This window comes from Callospermophilus lateralis, unplaced genomic scaffold, assembly GCF_048772815.1.
Source record: "Callospermophilus lateralis isolate mCalLat2 unplaced genomic scaffold, mCalLat2.hap1 Scaffold_107, whole genome shotgun sequence".
Lineage (NCBI taxonomy): Eukaryota > Metazoa > Chordata > Mammalia > Rodentia > Sciuridae > Callospermophilus > Callospermophilus lateralis.
The window spans coordinates 440,325-442,813 of NW_027510917.1; positions in this window are offsets into that span (position 1 = coordinate 440,325).

Below are 2,489 nucleotides of genomic sequence, written 5' to 3' on the forward strand. Positions count from 1 at the left end.
TATATGTGGAAAATACTATGCTTTTACCTAAAGCTACTTAATTTTGAAATCAAAAAGATTTTTTACCTATCAATCAGCAAGTTAGTACTTGATGTGATTATTTTTGTATTTTATATAGAGTCTAAATGATTAATTGAGAAAGGTATTTTTTACATTTTGGTTTTTCTTCTAAGATTGATCTTGGCATATTGTTTTGCATGATAAATCTAACAAGTTTGCTTATGTTTAGCTTATATTAAAACCACACTGTAATACCCATAAAACCAAAAATTTTTCCTATATTATTTCATACTCTATATTGTTTGCTGATGTTTATGTTCAAGAACATAACATTAAGATTAATTTGTCTAAATATGCATTTCTAAACTGCATGCTTTATTAAATGGGTTACAAACCAAGAATACTCAAAACAGTCTTTATTGATGTCTTTTAGTATACTTTTTCCATTTTTGATATTTTAAAAATAACTGAGTAAAAGTTTATTTTGTTACAGATATAAGAGTTGGGACTTCCAAAGGAAAATCTAAACACATTGTTTTATGCTCTGTGTCTTAGATTGATGTGTCATAATCTTGAGACCTTAGTAATATTGTGCTTTATTTTGTAAAAATAATTATACATTAATTGTACTTCTTTGTTAGCTTTGAAATTGGGATTGTCATTGCAATATTTTTTAATATTGAAAGGTTAATTGTCAAGTTTATGTTGCTGAGGTTAAAATTACAGATCTTATTCATAAACACATTTTATTCATAAACACATTTATATGAGAGAGAGAGAGAGAGAGAGAGAGAGTGTGTTGAGGAAATTAAGAATTTGGGAGGCCACAGTATGAGGAAGAGGATTATTATTTTTAAAGATGGGTACTAAAATTGCCGAGAATGTGACACAAAGTAGTGGAAAAGAGGAAGACAGTAAGCCAGGTACTAGAATTTTAGTGAAATGAGGTCATGTCTTAGCCAAATGACAGTCAAGAGGAAAAGTATTGGCTAGTGTGGTCAGATAAAATAATCTTCAGAATATCTGGCAGTTTTGAAGGAAGAGGGGGGTTGAAGTTGTTTTGAAATAATATTTGAAACAAGGTAGGTGGGAAAACACCTATCTACCAGTATCAAGCCTCAAAGTTTCAGAGGGAAAACAGTATTTTCAGGAGGTTACTACAGGCATGAGCAACTTTCAAAAGCATGCCTGTAGTAGGATGGTTTGGATGGGTAGAGACCAAAGGTAGAGCTACCAGTAATAAGACTGTGGAACTATTTCAGGGAGAGGTGAGGATCAGACAAAGCCAATAGGGTTGGAGAGAGATGTTTGAAAGATCCATCAGAAGCATAACTTTCAGGACTGTTTTAGAAAAAAATGGTAAGATAATTGGTAATAATATTGGCAGAGAAAGAGAACACAGAAATGAAGGACAGATTTCAGGGGAGGAAACTGAAGGTCTTTTTGGGGGAGGGTACTAGGAACAGAACTCTCAGGAGTGCTCGGCCAATGAGGCACATCCCCAGCCCTATTTTGTATTTTATTTAGAGACAGGGTCTTGCTGAGTTGCTTAGAGCCTTGGTGTTGTTGAAGCTGGCTTTGAACTCTTGATTCTCCTGTCTGGGACCCCTCAGCTGCTGGCATTACAGGTGTGCACCACCGTGACCAGCTTTTTTTTTTTTAAGTCAAATAGTACTAAATTTTTTTTGTTAGGAAAGCAGCATTTTGTTTCACTTCTCACTATCTCTTAGTGCTTCTCTCAGGAGGATATTATATTTTTTTCTGTGGTAATTGTCTCCTATAATATTTTTTGTTCATTTCCCCCTTAGAATCCTGTTTGGCAGTTGTCGGCCTTTCTGACTTAATTCTGTATTTTAAATGTTGCTTTTCTTCTATCTTACTCCTACCACCATAAATCTCTACCTAGTGAGGAGACTATTTTCTGAGAGATTTCTTTAATATTATCTTCAAATTCTTAGATAACTTTTTATGGTACCTTATTTTTAAATTCCAAGCGTTCTTTTGCTTATTCCATTTTCATAGCATCCTATAGTTATTTATGGATATAACATCTTCTCATTTCTAAAGACATTAATTACAATTTTTCTTCTATTTTCATTGGCTCTGTTTGCTCTGTATACCTTTTTCCCTTTCATTTTATCATATTCAGAAGTTTCCCTCAATTGTTTATTAATCTCTGTCTGACTTTATATTCACAATACAAATCCCTATATGTTGGTATTTAGCAACAGGTCATTAAAGAGCTGAATAGAAGCAGTGTGGGCATAGGTAGGGCTTGTCAGTGGTGGATATTTTTGTTGTTTGTGGTGCCTCCAAACTTTGAGAAGTCATTCCCCCTGGGGCTGTCAAGTTTCTTGGAGAAGCAGCTTCTAATTTTCTAGGGGGACATAGGCCTTGTTCCAGGGCCTGGTTCCAGGTTCCAGATAAACTGACAGTTAAACTGAACGAGTTAATTATACATTATGTACTGTCAGTTTATCTGGGTTTCT